The following is an 18342-nucleotide window of genomic DNA, read 5'->3' on the forward strand; positions in this document are numbered from 1 at the left end:
AGAGAGAGAGAGAGAGAGAGAGAGAGAGAGAGAGAGAAAGAGAGAGACGGGAGGGAACATGATAACAACGTAATAAATACTGAGATAAATTGACAAGGTGGACAAGGATAGGATGTTCCAGAGCTGTGACACAGCAAGTTGAAGAAACAGACGAGTCACTGGGATTTTAGGAAGCATTTCTTCATTCATAGAGTTGTCAGAAAGTGGAATAGTCTGGAGGGTGATGTAGTGAAGGCAGGATCTATACATAGCATTAACAAGAAGTACAACAATGCTCATGGAACAGGGAGAGAGTGGACCTAGTGGCGACCAGCGAAGAGGCGGGGTTAGGAGCTGTGAATCGACCCCTGCAGCCAGAATTAGGTGAGTACACCAAACAAACACCACACACACAATACATACAATACAGACAACGCATACATACAACCGTGGAAGTAGTGAAGAGGCTGCTAAGCGAGCTAAATACCTCAAAGGCGATGGGGCCGAGTAACATCTATCCATGGGTCCTGAGAGAGGGAGCAGAGGCACTATGATTACCACTAACAACAATCTTCAACACATCTATCGAAAGAGGGAGATTACCTGAGGTATGGAAGACAGCAAATGTATCCCTAATTTTTAAAAAAAGAAGGCAGACACGAAGCATTTAAATATAGACCAGTCACTGACATGTATAGTATACAAAGTCATGGAGAAGATTATGTGGAGAACAGTGGTGGAGTACCTAGAAAGGAATTAACTTATCAACGACAGCTAGCAAGGTTTCAGGGACGGGAAATCCTGCATCACAAACCTACTGGAGCTCTATGACAGGGTGACAGCAGTAAGCCAAGAGAGAGAGAGAGAGGTGGGTAGATTGCATTTTCTTGGACTGTCAGAAGGCGTTTGACACAGTTCAACACAAGTGATTAGTGCAACAGCTGGAGAACCAGGCAGGGATAACAGGGAAGGCGCTGCAATGGATCAGTAAATAACTGTCAAACAGACAAAAGCAAGTCTTGGTACGTGGCGTGGTATCAGAGTGGGCCCCTGTGATGAGCGGGGAGCCACAGGGTCATTCTTAAGACTGGTGCTGTTTCTGGTATTTGTGAACGACATGACGGAATGAATAGACTCAGAAGTGTCTCTGTTTGCAGATGATGTGATGTTGATGAGAAGAATTCAGTCGGACGAGGACCAGGCAGAACTACAAAGGGATCTGGACAGGCTGCAGGTCTGGTCCATGAACTGGCTCGTGGGGCTCAACCCCACCAAGTGCAAAGTCATGAAGATCGAGGAAGGGCAAAGAAGACCGCAAGCAGAGTACAGTCAAAGGGGTCCAAAGACTACAAACGTTATTCAAGAAAAAGGATCTTGGAGTGTGAATGATACCGAGCACATCTGAGGCGCATATCAGCCAAATAAAACTGCTACAGCATATAGGCGATTAGCTAACCTAAGAACAGCATTCCACCACCTCAGTAAGGAGTCGTTCCGGACCCTGTACATCATGTACGTCAGGCAGTTATTGGAGTATGCAGCTCCATTTTGGAACCCCGTCACCTAGCCAAGCACGTCAGGAAACTAGAGAAGTTTTATAAAGAGATTAGTCCCGGAACTAAGGGGCATGTCCTGCGAGGAGAGGTTAAGAGAACTCGACCTGACGACACTGAAATACAGGGGGGACACGATACGATAACGATATATGAAATACTGAGAGGAATCGACAAGGTAGAGAGAGAGACATGAAGTTGAAGACACAGATGAGCTGCAGGGATGTTAGGAAGCATTTCTTCAGAGAGTTGTCAAGAAAAGGTATAGTCTGGATAGTGAGGTAGTGGAGGCAGGTACCATACATAGCTTTAAGAAGAGGTACGATAAATCTCATGGAGCAGGGAGAGAGAGCGAACCTAGTTACGACCAGTTAAGAGGCGGGGGCCAGGAGCTATGACTCGATCGCTGCAACCACAATTAGATGAGAACACACACACAAACACAATGTGCGTACTCACCTCTGTGCTAGACAAAGGTTGTGTCTCATCTATGGTTGTGTCTGGGTTCACAGTTACATTTACAATCCAGACTTTAAAATGTGTTTTCCACACAATACTCCAAACATTGTATTTGTCACACTGTGTTTCTAACATTTACTTCGCCATCCTTCAAACATTATATTTACGTCTCCTTGCTTTAAACATGGCGTTTATCTCACTCTGCTTTAAATATTGCGTTTTCCTCATAAGTTTAACCATTACGTTTATCATTGCTTTAAACACTACATTTACCTCATGTTAAGAACACAGGTAAAGTATGGCCTTTGCCCTTGTTGTAATGGATTTTCAAAGTGGAGCAAACTAACTCAACTATTCATTGTGGTTTATATTTGTCTTCACCAGATGTAAAAACGTATACAAGTATGCACACTATGTGCAATATGTACAGATGGAATAGTAAGTGTACACCACTGTAACTAAAGATGGCAACGCACAAGCCGGAGAGTGTGCACCGAGCTGAACCAGCAGCTCAGACAAGTCTGTCAATTCTCTTATCACAAGTGAATCACGTTGCTTTTGCTTTGGCGGGTTTGCCTGTGACTGGTCGATGACCCAAGATACTGATTTAGCGATGGGTACCTTATTGATTGTTAAATCCTTAGCACCTGGTTCACCGGTTGGGAGGCAGCCTATATGGGAGTGCAACATGCACTGAATAAAATGTAACATACTCTTAGCATGCCACACCTCACCCTGCATTAAACATTACGTTTCCTCACCCTGATTTAAACATTAGTAGGTTGGTAGACAGCAACCGCCCAGGGAGGTACTACCGTCCTGCCAAGTGAGTGTAAAACGAAAGCCTGTAATTGTTTTACATGATGGTAGGATTGCTGGTGTCCTTTTTTCTGTCTCATGAACATGCAAGATTTCAGGTACGTCTTGCTACTTCTACTTACACTTAGGTCACACTACACATACATGTACAAGCACATATATACACACCCCTCTGGGTTTTCTTCTATTTTCTTTCTAGTTCTTATTCTTGTTTATTTCCTCTTATCTCCATGGGGAAGTGGAACAGAATTCTTCCTCCGTAAGCCATGCGTGTTGTAAGAGGCAACTAAAATGCCGGGAGCAAGGGGCTAGTAACCTCTTCTCCTGTATATATTACTAAATGTAAAAGGAGAAACTTTCGTTTTTCCTTTTGGGCCACCCCGCCTCGGTGGGATACGGCCGGTGTGTTGAAAGAAAGAAATTTACAAAACACTGCTTCCAACACAGTGTTTACCACTCAACACTTTAAACACAGTTTCCACGTGATAACGCAGCAGTTAATTAATTTCTACACACTGCGGAGTAGTTTACCTGGCTCTTAAAAGAGATTATTTTAACTGTGGTCTCTAATGAATAAACATTTTCCGAGGATATGTTGGTGGTCTCGCCGGCGCTTTTCTCAGTAATCTCACGATTTGTAGTTACCCATTTGTGAATAACTATTTGTGGTTACCAATTTGCAGTTAGCTATTTGTGATTACCAGTTTATTGTTACCAATTAGTTTACCTTTATTTGTAGTTACATGTTTGTGATTACTTAATAATTATCAATATGCGTGTGCTCAACTTGTTGTATATACTTATTTGTGTTTGTAGACGTAAGTTTAAAGCTCCTTGGCTCTCATCTTAATTCTCAATGAGCAACATACCTTCAGTGAAAAGTGGGGGGCCCATTGGTACACTAAGAGAAAATATAATAAGTGTCCGGGGCCCAAGACTGTTCACCGGCTTCCCACCAGCCATAAGCGAAATTACCAATATTCCCCTGGCTACCTTCAAGAGGGAGCTGGACAGATACCTGAATTCAGTACCTGTTCACCTGGGCTGTGGTTCGTACATTGGACTACATGCGGTCAACAGTAACAACCTTGCTGATCAGGCCCTGATCCACCGGGAGGCCTGGTCAAGGACCAGGCCAAGAGGGCGTTGACCCCTGGAACACCCTCTAGGTAGACTAGTTAGACTAATCAAAGGAGAAGGTCGATCATGTGTTCCTTAGCAACTAAGAGTATTTACCTCCACCTCGTCTTTAACTGGTGTGTTTTATTTACTTACAATTCTTAGCCTGACAAAACACATCTGAGTGTCCCATCTATGTCTGTTATATATGAGAGGAGGGTAAAGAGGGAGCGGGGGGAAGGAGGGAGAGAGATAAGGACGGGGTTAGGGGGGGTATTTGCAGTCAGTTTCCACAGCCCACTGACTGTTCATATATGTGTGTTCATGTGTGTGTACTGTCTGTGAGTGTTAGCTGTCACCAGCTTTTTTATCCTCACTACCTTGATTTAAATAAAATTAGCCACGCTGTCAGACTATTTGTGTTATCCTAGGTTCTCTACACATATGTTGCTATGTATGATAACTTATACATTGTACTCGTGTATACCTGAATAGCTTAATTTACTGAATAAACCATGTTGATGAATTTTGTCTGACCTTAGCACCTGCCTGTGCACTACAGTGCCTCGTGGTCCCTCACTTAATCCCCTCTCCAGTTCTTCTCCTTTATTACCTGTTAAGTGTTCTAAGTATGATATTCAGCTCTCCAGAGCAGGATAAATAACCTTCAGCTATCAGTAACCCAGGGCCAGACCCAGCTATCTCATTGCAACCACAAGAAAGCTTTGTACATTACTTCTGGCAGAACTGACATCCGGCTCCGCTCATGCACTGCACGATGCTTCACATTTTGGCTCCTGCTTCTTCTATTTCTTTTTAGCTGTATTCACTATACACTGTATTCACTAACTCATTTATCCTTATCTCTTATCTCCCTGGCTTGGGTAGCACTTATTCTGGTTGAATTTTGGTATTGGGATGTGGCAATACCACCTACACCCACACTAGGCCTATGGCCTTCCTCCTGGCACTGATATAAATTATTTTTTATGTAACTGTGACCTTCACCTCCCTTTTCTGCTTGGGACAGTTCGTGTATCACTTCTCGGGTTGTTCACTGACACTGTCAACCTTCGACGACCCTGGCAGTGGCTTTGACTGGGAAATAACTATTAAAGATTCACGAACGAAAACGTTCTGTTACTCCCACGGCGTGTGTGTGTGTGGTAAGATAAGATAAGATTTCCTTCGGATTTTTAACCCCAGAGGGGTTAACCCAGGATAACTCAAGAAAGTCAGTGCGTCAATGAGGACTGTCTAACTTATTTCCATTGGGGTCCTCAATCTTGTCCCCCAGGATACGACCCACACCAGTCTACTAACACCCAGGTACCTGTTTGTTGCTACGTGAACAGGACAACAGGTGTAAGGAAACGCGTCGAAATGTTTCCACCCGCCGGGAATTGAACCCGGGCCCTCCGTGTGTGAACATAAGAACATAAGAAAGAAGGAACACTTCAACAGGCCTACTGACCCATGCGGAGCAGGTCCATGTCCCCCCCCCGGATTAGACCAATGACCCACCCAGTCTGATCATCTCCACTCAAGGATGGAGCACTGCACCAGACCCAGCAGCACAAGCTAGTCAAGTCCAACTCACACCCACCCACACCCACTCATGTATTTATCTAACCTATTTTTAAAATTACACAACGTTTTAGCCTGAATAACTGTACTCGGGAGTTTGTTCCACTCATCCACAACTCTGTTACCAAATCAGTGCTTTCCTATATCCTTTCTGAATCTGAATTTTTCCAACTTTAAACCATTGCTGTGAGTCCTGTCTTGGCTGGAAATTTTCAGCACGCTGTTTACATTCCCTTTATTTATTCCTGTTTTCCATTTATACACCTCGATCATATATTCCCTAATTCTACGCCTTTCGAGAGAGTGCAGATTCAGGGCCCTTAGTCTATCCTCATAGGGAAGATTTCTGATACATGGGATCATCTTTGTTATCCTCCTCTGTACGTTTTCCAGAGCATTTATATCCATTCTGTAATACGGTGACCAGAACTGAGCAACATAGTCTAAATGAGGCCTAACCAAGGATATATAGAGTTGAAGAACAACCTGAGGACTTCTATTATTTATACTTTTAGACATGAAACCAGAAATTCTGTTAGCTTTATTGCGAACACTAATGCACTGTTGTCTTGGTTTTAAATTACTGCTAACCAGGACTTCTAAATCCTTTTCGCAATCAGTAGTATTAAGATCTACATTATTTAGTTTATATGTGACATTTAGAATTTTGCATTTGTCAATGTTAAACTGCATCTGCCACTTCTCCGACCCATTGCATCAGTCTATTCAAATCATCCTGGAGTGCTCTAGTGTCCTCATTAGAATGAACTGGACGGCCTATTTTGGTGTCATCAGCAAATTTGCTTATGTCGCTATTTATTCCCTCATCTATGTCGTTTATGTAAATTGTGAACAACAACGGACCCAACACTGACCCCTGAGGAACACCGCTTGTGACGTGCCCCCATTCTGATTTCTCCCCATTTATGCAAACTCTCTGCTGTCTATTTGTCAGCCATGCCTCTACCCAGGAAAAAATTTCTCCTCCTATTCCGTGTGCCTTAAGTTTCCTCAATAGCCTCTGGTGTGGAACTCTATTCGAAAGCCTTACTGAAGTCCATGTACACAATATCATATTCATTACCATGATCTGCCTCCTCAAACACCTTAGTGAAAAAAGTTAGTAAATTCGTAAGACAGGAACGCCCCTTTGTAAAACCGTAATGAGATTCATTAATCAATCTGTGCCTGTCAAGATGGCTACGAATTGTTTCGGCAACTGAAGCGAGAGCTTTAGCCACCAGGCCACTGGGTGTGTGTGTGTGTGTGTACTCACCTAATTGTGGTTGCAGGGATCGAGACACAGCTCCTGGCCCCACCTCTTCACTGATTGCTACTAGGTCCTCTCTTTCTCTGCTTCCAGAGCTTTGTCATACCTCGTCTTAAAGCTATGTATGGTTCCTGCCTCCACTACATCACTTGCTAGGCTATTCCACTTCCTGACGACTCTATGACTGAAGAAATACTTCGTAACATCCCTATGACTCGTCTGAGTCTTCAGCTTCCAGTTGTGACCCCTTGTTTCTGTGTCTCCTCTCTGGAACAATCTGTCTCTGTCTACCTTATCTATTCCACGCAGTATCTTGTATGTCGTTATCATGTCTCCCCTGACCCGCTTGTCCTCCAATGTCGTCAGTTGAATTTCCCTCAACCTTTCTTCGTAGGACATACCCCTGAGCTCCGGAACTAGCGTTGTTGCAAACCTTTGCACTTTCTCTAATATCTTGACATGTTTGCCCAGGTGTGGGTTCCAAACTGGAGCTGCATACTCCAGTATGGGCCTGACGTACACAGTGTACAGTGCCTTGAACGATTCCTTACTAAGGTATCGGAACACTATTCTCAGGTTTGCCAGGCGCCCGTATGCTGCAGCAGTTATCTGCTTGATGTGTGCCTCCGGAGACATGCTCGGTGTTATGGTCACCCCAAGCTCTTTCTCCTCGAGCGAGGTTTGCAGTCCTTGGCCACCTAGTCTATACTCCGTCTGCGGTCTTCTTTGCTCCTCTCCTATCTTCATGACTTTGCACTTGGCAGGGTAGGATTCAAGAAGCGAGTTGCTGAACCACGTGTCCAGCCTGTCCAGGTCTCTTTGAAATCCTGCCTGGTCCTCATCTGATTTAATTCTCCTCATTAACTTCACATCATCTGCGAACAGGGACACCTCTGAGTCTATCCCTTCCATCATGTCATTCACATATACCAGAAATAGCACTGGTCCTAGGGCCGACCCCTGTGGGACTCCGCTCGTCACAGGTTCCCACTGTGATACGTCATCCCGTACCATGACTCGTTGTTGCCTCCCTATCAGGTATTCTCTGATCCATTGCAGTGCCCTTCCTGTTACATACGCCTGATCCTCTAGTTTCTGCAGTAGTCTCTTGTGAGGAACTGTGTCGAAGGCTTTCTTGCTGTAGAAGAAAATGCAATCAACCCACCCCTCTCTCTCGTGTTGCACTGCTGTAACTTTGTTAAAGAACTCCAGAAGGTTTGTGTTACAAAAAACGCGATTCTAAAAGCTTAGAGATCTCCAGTGAATACTAGAAAGGACTGCCCTTCTAGCATCCAGCCTGTTATTGGGTTTTCGTAACAAGTAGTCAGTATCCTTGTCCAATTATCCATTAGAATTCAGTATGATTCAATAGTGCTTCAGGATTACAACTGGTAGGCTACTAACTAGAGAAATTAAAATTTAATAAATTTATTAATTAAGTTGTCTAGGCGTATATCAAATTAAATTAAATTAATCACAGTAATCAAAATAATATTAATCACTTCTCTCGTGTACAGAAATATTGTGCTGAAAGCACATATTACATTTATATGTCTTAAGTACCGTCTGGTACATTAACATTTAATAATACAATATACAAATAAGTTTGTGTGTATGTGTGTAAGTGCTCTAAGTAGTTCGCTATGTCTCACGACTCGACTAGACTTAAATAAGTGACTGACAAAGTCCTCCAATAAACTAAGTTCTTGACCAACTGGCAGTCAGAACAGTCTGCTTGAACAATAAAAAGAATGCTAAGCCCAATAGCAATATAACAAGCAACAGCGACACAGTATCAGGAACAAGGAGATAATATAACGACAGTAAGTATGGACCATCAGCAGATCCTCCACGAAATTCACAAAACTCCCATACTACTGAATCTAAGTTCAGCATAAGAAAATACCCGACTGTGACAGTACACAGATACCAGTACAAGTTAGGTCAGAAGTTACAGCTCAGGACCTGAGTTGCTCAGAGTGTCTAAGCGACACACAACCTCAGTACAACGTCGAAAATCACTAAGTCTATATAATGTTCTGTGAACAGAGTCTCCAGAACTAACAACAATAATAAGACAGAGACGATCTTCCAACAAGGGCCAATAAGGGAGATTTAGGCACTTGTCAGGAATACGTCCAACCACCAAGCAACTCTAGACCAGACTGAATACTTCAGGTGTGGTGTGATCACCCCCCCTCGATCACGTGATAGCTCCGTGGACAGTTGCTGCCCAGCAACAACGAGAAGCCTGCAGAGTAATGAGCCACCAGCGATAATTACAGTAGTTAGTCAATCAAGACTTGAACTATGAACACATAATATGTTACATCCTACCTAACAAAAGTAACTAAGTCAAATAATAATATAAAGCAATATATTTATGATATAGCTATTATCGCAAATATAAGCAATATAAAATTATATGAAAAGGTAATATACATTATATATATATACATCATATACATTGTAACCCATTCAAGGGTTGCAACAGTTTGTGACACAGGATTTGCCTTCCATGAATCCGAGCTGGTTATCGTTTATAATCTTGTTCCGTTCCAGGTGCTCCACCACTCTCCTCCTGACAATCTTCTCCATGACTTTGCATACTATACAGGTCAGTGACACTGGTCTGTAATTTAGTGCCTCTTTTCTGTCTCCTTTTTTAAAAATGGGAACTACATTTGCTGTCTTCCATACCTCAGGTAGTTGCCCAGTTTCAAGGGATGTGTTGAAGATTGTGGTTAATGGCACACACAGTATATCTGCTCCCTCCCTGAGGACCCACGGGGAGATGTTATCCTGTCCCATTGAATTTGATGCATCAAGGTCACTTAGCAGCTTCTTCACCTCATCCTCAGTTGTGTGCATATCGTCCAGCAACTGTTGGTCTATTCCCTGTTGGTGTCTCCCTCTGTCATGTCTTCACAGAGTCCTTCCTGTCTCCACTGTGAATACTTCCTTAAATCTCCTGTTGAGCTCCTCGCATACTTCTTGATTGTTTCTTGTGAGTTCTTCACCTTCTTTCCTCAGCCTGATCACCTGGTCTTTGACTGTCGTCTTTCTCCTATTGTGGCTAAGCAGAAGTTTCGGGTGAGTCTTGGCTTTCGATGCTATGTCATTTTCGTACTGTCGCTGGGCCTCCCTTCTTATCTGTGCATATTCGTTTCTGGCTCTTCGACTGATCTCCTTGTTTTTCTGGGTCCTTTGCCTTCTGTACCTCTTCCATTCACTAATGCACTTAGTTTTTGCCTCCCTGCACCTTTGGGTAAACCAAGGACTCGCTTTGGTTTTTCCATTGTTTCTGTTGCCCTTGGAAACAAACCTTTCCTCTGCCTCCTTGCATTTTGTTGTTATATACTCCATCATTTCATTTACTGTCTTTCCTACCATTTCTCTGTCCCACTGCACCTCCTGCAGGAAGTTCCTCATTCCTGTGTAGCCCCCCCTTTTATACTTTGTCTTTTCCCATTCGACTCCTGTTACCCTCTCCATTTGTAACTCTACTGTGTAATCAAAACTCAGGACTACGTGGTCACTAGCTTTGAGGGGCCTCTCATATGTAATGTCATCATTGTCTGAGCTACTCAGGGTTCATCCTCCCCTCGCTCTCTTGTAGTGTCCCTGATGTGTTGATGCATGAGGTTTTCCAGTACCACATCCATCATCTTGGCTCTCCATGTTTCGGGGCCCCCATGTGGCTCCAGGTTTTCCCAATCGATCTCCCTGTGGTTGAAATCACCCATAACCAGTAACTTTGCTATGCTCGAGTGAGCTGTTCTTGCCACCTCAGCCAGTGTGTCCACCATTGCTCTGTTGTTTTCTTCGTACTCCTCTCTTGGCCTCCTGCAATTCTGTGGTGGGTTATACATCACAGCAATGGCTACCTTATGTTCCCCAGATTGAATTGTGCCTGCTATGTAGTCCCTTTCTACAATCTCGTCCATGCCCTCCATTTCCTCGAAACTCCAACGGTTTTCTATGAGCAGTGCAGCCCCTCCTCCCCCTCTGCCCTTTCTATCATTCCTCAGGATCTGATATTCCGGTGAGAAGACTGCGTCTGTTATTGTCTCAATGAGTTTCGTTTCTGTGACTGCTATGATGTCCGGAGACTTCTCGTTGATTATTTCGTGCCATTCCTCGTATTTATTTGCTATTCCATCTGCGTTTGTGTACCACACCTTCAGCTTCTTGTCTATCACGGTGGACCTCGGAGAATATTGGGGTTGGGGGTGGGAGCCCTGGGGGGGTTATGGGGGTTTGTGGTGTGGGTGGGGTTTGTGGTGGGGGGGGTGAGGGCAGAGTGCCGGTAGGGAGCTGCTGTGGCAGTAGGGTTTGTGATGTTGAGGGTGGGGGCAGAGGAACAGTGTGTGGGTGTTGGTTGAGATTGTTCATCTACACTGGGGTTTTCACAGTGTGGGTGGGGTTTGTGGTGGGGGGGGTAGAGGGAACAGGGTGCGGGTTTTGGTTGAGATTGTTCAGTTGCTTCGGGGTTGTTGTTGTTGGAGTCCTTCTGTGGGTGTCTCTGTAGGGGTATATTTGTCCTTCCACTTGAGTCTGGCTTCTGCTTGTCCTGTGTATGTGTGTGTGTGTGTGTGTGTGTGTGTGTGTGTGTGTGTGTGTATGTGTGTGTGTGTGTGTGTGTGTGTGTGTGTGTGTGTGTGTGTGTGTGTGTGTGTGTGTGTGTGTGTGTGTGTGTGTGTGTGTGTGTGTGTGTGTGTGTGTGTGTGTGTGTGTGTGTGTGTGTGTGTGTGTATGTGTGTGTGTGTGCGTGTGTGTGTGTGTGTGTGTGTGTGTGTGTGTGTGTGTGTGTGTGTGTGTGTGTGTGTGTGTGTGTGTGTGTGTGTGTGTGTGTGTGTAATTATTTTTAGGTGCATAAAGATTCTTTATTAAAATTCCTGAACACAGTTCAGAGCTTTGGTAATCTAGCTCGTGTTGCCGCCGTTATACATTTTATGAGCAATTGTTGCGACAAGCTTGGTGGTGTACTAACCCACATTTCCTTTCCGTTCTCTGATTTTTACAGATTTTCCCCGCTCATGCTGTAGTCAGTGTCTTATCTGACCTCACCTTCTCCAAGTTCAACCCCAGCATTTGCTGAGATTGAACTTGAGACGTCATTTCTCAACTTGAGATTTCACTTGTTTCACATCTGGAAAATATTTCTTCCCTGTCGGTATTTCTAGTATTCTCCCTCGTTTAGGATAAATGGAAATATTTGGCTTCCTGGGAAGTAAGCGCAATAACTTTAGTCTGTTTATGTTCCTATGAAACTTTATTCTTTCTTCTCCAGTATTTATTATCCATATTATGTTTTTCTTCAATAAAAAATAAGTAGATTTTCCATCTCTTACGTATATCCTAACCGATATAAGCTGGGAAGATATACTAAGCAACACAGACCCCAACTTATGCCTAGAACAGATTAACTCGGTGGCACTCGATGTATGCACAAGGCTTATTCCTCTAAGAAAAAGGAGGAGTAGATGTAAAATAGAAAGAGACAGGCGCTCCCTTTACAGGCGACGGAAAAGAATAACAGAGCGGCTAAAAGAGGTCAATATATCTGAAATGCGTAGGGAGACACTGGTCAGAGAAATAGCAAGCATCGAACTTAAGCTAAAAGAATCCTTCAGGAGTCAGGAATCGCGGGAAGAACTAAAAGCCATAAATGAAATCGAAAGAAACCCAAAGTATTTCTTCTCCTATGACAAATCAAAGTCGAGAACAACGTCCAGTATTGAGCCCCTACTTAAACAAGATGGGTCCTACACAGATGACAGCAAGGAAATGAGTGAGCTACTCAAGTCCCAATATGACTCAGTTTTTAGCAAGCCGCTAACCAGACTGAGAGTCGAAGATCAAAATGAATTTTTTATGAGAAAGCCACAGAATTTGGTTAACACAAGCCTATCCGATGTCATCCTGACGCCAAATGACTTCGAACAGGCGATAAATGACATGCCCATGCACTCTGCCCCAGGGCCAGACTCATGGAACTCCGTGTTCATCAAGAACTGCAAGAAGTCCCTATCACGAGCCTTTTCCATCCTATGGAGAGGGAGCATGGACACGGGGGTCGTCCCACAGTTACTAAAAACAACAGACATAGCCCCACTCCACAAAGGGGGCAGTAAAGCAACAGCAAAGAACTACAGACCGATAGCACTAACATCCCATATCATAAAAATCTTTGAAAGGGTCCTAAGAAGCAAGATCACCACCCATCTAGAAACCCATCAGTTACACAATCCAGGGCAACATGGGTTTAGAACAGGTCGCTCCTGTCTGTCTCAACTATTGGATCACTACGACAAGGTCCTAGATGCATTAGAAGACAAAAAGAATGCAGATGTAATATATACAGACTTTGCAAAAGCCTTCGGCAAGTGTGACCATGGCGTAATAGCGCACAAAATGCGTGCTAAAGGAATAACAGGAAAAGTCGGTCGATGGATCTATAATTTCCTCACTAACAGAACACAGAGAGTAGTCGTCAAAAGAGTAAAGTCCGAGGCAGCCACGGTGAAAAGCTCTGTTCCACAAGGCACAATACTCGCTCCCATCTTGTTCCTCATCCTCATATCCGACATAGACAAGGATGTCAGCCACAGCACCGTGTCTTCCGTTGCAGATGACACCCGAATCTGCATGACAGTGTCTTCCATTGCAGACACTGCAAGGCTCCAGGCGGACATCAACCAAATCTTTCAGTGGGCTGCAGAAAACAATATGAAGTTCAACGATAAGAAATTTCAATTACTCAGATATGGTAAACACGAGGAAATTAAATCTTCATCAGAGTACAAAACAAATTCTGGCCACAAAATAGAGCGAAACACCAACGTCAAAGACCTGGGAGTGATCATGTCGGAGGATCTCACCTTCAAGGACCATAACATTGTATTAATCGCATCTGCTAGAAAAATGACAGGATGGATAATGAGAACCTTCAAAACTAGGGAGGCCAAGCCCATGATGACACTCTTCAGGTCACTTGTTCTATCTAGGCTGGAATATTGCTGCACACTAACAGCACCTTTCAAGGCAGGTGAAATTGCTGACCTAGAAAATGTACAGAGAACCTTCACGGCGCGCATAACGGAGATAAAACACCTCAATTACTGGGAGCGCTGGAGGTTCCTAAACCTGTATTCCCTGGAACGCAGGCGGGAGAGATACATGATTATATACACCTGGAAAATCCTAGAGGGACTAGTACCGAACTTGCACACGAAAATCACTCACTACGAAAGCAAAAGACTTGGCAGACGATGCACCATCCCCCCAATGAAAAGCAGGGGTGTCACTAGCACGTTAAGAGACCATATAATAAGTGTCAGGGGCCCGAGACTGTTCAACTGCCTCCCAGCATACATAAGGGGGATTACCAACAGACCCCTGGCAGTCTTCAAGCTGGCACTGGACAAGCACCTAAAGTCGGTTCTTGACCAGCCAGGCTGTGGCTCGTACGTTGGTTTGCGTGCAGCCAGCAGTAACAGCCTGGTTGATCAGGCTCTGATCCACCAGGAGGCCTGGTCACAGACCAGGTAAACTCCAGGTATATAATGAACAGGACTAGTCCCAGTGTAGATCCATGTAGGACACCACTGGTCGCTCTCGCCCAGCATTGTAACTCTCCCTGGACTATCACTGTCTCCTTCCACACAGATGCTCCATGAGCCAGCACTATATACTTTCTTTTCCACGTCTACTCTCATAGTTGAATGTCATCTCAGGGAAAATATTTCATTCTCTCTTAATTCTAATGTGTGTGTGCGTGTGTACTCACTCATTTATAGTTGCATGGGTTGAATCATAGCTCCTGGCCTAGCCTTCTCGCAGGTCGTTACTAGGTTCATTCTCTCCCTGCTCCGTGAGCTTTATCGTATCTCTTTTTAAAGTTTGATGTGGATCTTGCATTCACTACCTCACTCTCCAGTTTGTTACAGTTCCTGACAACTCTGTGACTGAAGAAATACTTCCTAACATCCCTGTGACTCATCTGCATCTTCAAACTTCCATTTGTGACCCCTGTCCTTATCCACCTTTTCAATATTTTATGTGTCATTATTTTATATGTTTATATGTCAATATTTTATATGTCATTATTATGTCCCCCTCCTTTCTCCATCATTTCCTGTCCTTCAGTGTCGTCAGGTCGATTTTCCTTAACTCCTCCTCGTAGGATATAACCCTTATCTTTGGGGCTAGTTTTGTTGCAAACCTTTGCACTTTCTCTAATTTCTTGACGTGCTTGACCAAGTGTGGGCTAAAAACTGGTATACAGAATCTTGAACGATTCCTTTCTAAGGTGTCAAAACGCTATTCTTAGGTTTGCAAGGCGCCCATAAGCTGCATCACTTATTTAGTTGATGTGCGCCTCTTGAGATGTGTTCGGTATTATACTCACCCCAAGAGCCTTTTCATTGAATAAGGTTTGTAGCCTGTTCCCCTAGCCTATACTCTGTCTGCGATCTTCTTTGACCTTCCCCAATCTTCATGACTTTGCACCTGGTGGGGTTAATTAAACTCCTGGAGCAAGTTGCTGAACCAGGCTTGCAGTCTGTCCAGATCCCTTTGTTATCCTGCCTGATCTTCATTCGACTGAATTCTTCGCATTAGCATCACATCGTCTGCAAACAGGGACACTTCTAAATCTATCCCTTCCATCATGTCATTAACATATACCAGTAACAGCACTGGCCCAAGGACTGACTGTTGTGGAACCCCATTCATCACACGCGGCCACTCTGACACCCCGTTACGTACCATGACTTGATGTTGCCTTCCTCTCTGGTATTCTCTGATCCACTGCAGTGCCTTTCCTGCTATACCTTCCTGCTCCCATAGCTTTTGCACTAATCTCTTGTGTGGAACTGTGACGAAATCCTTCTTACAGTACAAGAAAATTCAATTTACCCACTCCCTCTCTCTCTTTCTTGTTTTACTTCCTTCACCATGTTGTAAACTGCAGTAAGTCTGTGACACAGGATTTCCTTTCCTGAAACCGTGCTGGCTGTCGTGTATCAGCTCATTCCTTTCTAGGTGCTCCTCCATTCTTCTCCTGAAAAACTCCTCCATGACTTTGTATACTATACATATCAGTGATACTGGTCTGTAGTTTAATGTTGTCTGTCTATCTCCTTTCTTAAAAATTAGGCTTACATTTTCTGTCTTCCACACCTCAAGTAGTTGCCCACTTTCGATAGATTTGTTGAAGATTGTCGTTAGTGGCACACACAGCACCTCTGCTCCCTCTCTCAGGACCCACGGAGAGAAGTCCAGTCCCTATGCCTTTAAGATATCTTGCTCACTTAGCAGCCTCTTCACCTTCTCCTCAGCTGCGTGTAGTGTATCCAGCATTTGTTGGTGTACCTCACCATTCCGGCTTCCCAACGTCCCTTCTGTCTCGACTGTGAATACTTCCCTAAATCTCATGTTGAGCTCCTCACATAGTTCTTGGTCGCTTCTTGTCATCTCTCCACCTTCCTTCCTCAGCCTGATTATCTGGTCCTTGACTGTCGTTTTCCTCCTGATGTGGCAATACAACAGCTACGGTTCAGATTTGCCTGGAGATTCTATATCATTTTCGTATTGCCGCTGAGCCTCCCTCCTTATCTGTGCATATTTGCTTCTGGCTCTTCAACAAGTCTCCTTATATTCCTGGGTCTTTTGTCTTCTATACTTTTTCTATTTTCAAGCACACTTGGTTTTGACCTCTCTACATCTGTGGGTGAATCAAGGGCTCGTTCTGGTCTTCCCATTATTTATGTTGACCTTGTGTATGAACCTCTCTGCTTCCTTGCATGTTGTAGTCACGTAGTTCATCATTTCATTTACTGATTTTCCTACCAGTTCTCTTTCCCACTGAACCTCATGCAGGAAATTGCTCATGCCTGTGTAGTTTCCTCTTTTAAAGTTTGGATTCTGCCGTCCTACTCTTGATGCTTCCCTTTCTACTTGTAACTCTACTATGTGTTCGAAGTTCAGAACCACGTGATCACTAGCTCCAAGGGGCCTTTCATGTGTGATGTCATCTATGTCTGAACTACTCAAGGTGAATATTAGACCTAGTCTTGCTCGCTCATCCTTTCTCTCTCTCTCTCTCTCTCTCTCTCTCTGCTCCCAACTTGTAGATGCATGAAGTTATTATTTGTAAAATAGTCTGAACTTTTTTTATTTGTCAAAACATGCTAAATAATGTTTAATTTACCTCTTCTGAACTGTTGCAATATTTAATAGCTAATGCTAGTACCTATCAAATTTCATTTGCCTGTAGGCAGATTTGCTGATGTATTAAAACAGATTAGTATTATAATAAAAAGAAGCGCTAAACCCACTAGGGTCATAAAATAGACAAAAAAAAAAGCAGGAAATCGATGGAATAAATAACTGTAGAATGACTCACCTGATCGGCTTCAAATTTTCACCGGTGGTATAGTTTCCTGGACACACGTCTCACACTGGTGCTGAGCGGCACAAGTCCCAATTTGTCAATTTAAGTTAATGAAGAGTGTTATTCATTTGTTTATTAAATAACTAAAGAATGCATCGTTTGACTGGCTTCAGAATATTATCGACGGTGACTACATCACTTCAAGGAACCTGGAATCATTGGAATCAGATAAATTACTGGAGAATGTCTTTTCAGGTCGGCTTCAAACTTTTATTAATCGTGGGTTTTATTAAAACATAGCTTATTTTGAGCTGTGAAAATTTTAATGTGCCAGTTTTATTAAGCAAATTTTTTTAAAGATCATAGCTGGGGAATTCCTCTTCTGATCGTCTTCAAACTTTAAATATTGACGTATCTTTAATGGAAGTGTTTTTGCTTTTATTTTGTCCAGTGTAGATAAAAATTTGCTGTTTTTACCAATTTCATCAAAAGCCTTTTTTTTTTATCTCCATAATTTTCTACAGGACTGAAGAGAACTTTTAATATAATATATACGAGAAAAAATTCTTCAGAAATACAAATTCACATTTTTATTAATATTCGGAACATTCTCAGCAATATTTTCCTTAATTTTTCTCACAAAATTTCGTTGATCACTCGTACTGAATCGGCTTCAAATGTTCAACTCATGTATAATGTTTCTGGGGGAAGATTTATAGGTGAGTTTGCGTGAGTGAGTGACCCATGAACAATGCTTCGTGGGTCACTCCCAAATTTTGTTCCTGTGTGATAGGTGGAGACAGAAGCTCCTCTGATCGCCTTCAGAACACCAACACTCGTCTATTTTATATGGAAAAAGTTTGTGTATTTAATGGAGTGTGTTGATGTCTTATTGCCACTTTTAATCCTGAAACAGTATCGTACTATTTTACCTTATTGCATTATTTTTGCATTGATGCTGGTGAGGGGCTCTTGATCCAGGGAACTAGACCTGCGTTTCTCTTCCTTTGACCGAATTTAATGCCTCTTATTACACACGTGCAATATAACAGTCGTGCCTTCAGTAGCTGATGTATCTTATAAAACATATGAAATGTGTCTTGCATTTAGGCTGTGTAGGCAGAAATTTTGCTGGATTCTCTGCAATAACTAGAAAA

The sequence above is a fragment of the Cherax quadricarinatus genome, chromosome 3 (genome assembly GCF_038502225.1).
Source record: "Cherax quadricarinatus isolate ZL_2023a chromosome 3, ASM3850222v1, whole genome shotgun sequence".
Taxonomy (NCBI): Eukaryota; Metazoa; Arthropoda; class Malacostraca; order Decapoda; family Parastacidae; genus Cherax; species Cherax quadricarinatus.